A 527-nucleotide genomic window follows, 5' to 3' on the forward strand; every position below is an offset into this window, starting at 1 on the left:
GATATGCCAGAAGCCTAGAATACACATTGGATTTTGATTAGTATGAAAAAAAATTTCAGTATCTTTATTAATTACATGTTGGAATGATACAATTTGGAATCTACTTGTTTAAGTAAATGATATTATGTAAATTAATTTCACCTGTTTCTTTTCACCCGCATAAGGTGCATTCTAGAAAATTTATAATTATGTAAGTGGCTTGCATTTGTGGCTCTCATATTTTGATTAGACAGCACTGGCAGAAGATGAAAAAGAGAGGCGTTTCATTGAAAGGTAGTGTATTTTCTTAAAATTTCTGGAGGGTAAGAGAAAAGAGAAGAGAGTAAAGCTTGGTCATACTGTGACCTACTGTGATAAACACCTACAGTGAATTGAGAGGAGCGGGGGTGGGAGGCGTATTTCGATTCTCTTCTTCCTCCTTCCCCCGCGGCTAACGTAGCAGGTGGCAGACGAGCTTCCACTGCCCGGCTGCCCGCCAGTCCTCGGGTCTCGCCGGCGCCCGCACATTGAACACACCTGCGCGCCTC

The sequence above is a fragment of the Bubalus bubalis genome, chromosome 19 (genome assembly GCF_019923935.1).
Source record: "Bubalus bubalis isolate 160015118507 breed Murrah chromosome 19, NDDB_SH_1, whole genome shotgun sequence".
Lineage (NCBI taxonomy): Eukaryota > Metazoa > Chordata > Mammalia > Artiodactyla > Bovidae > Bubalus > Bubalus bubalis.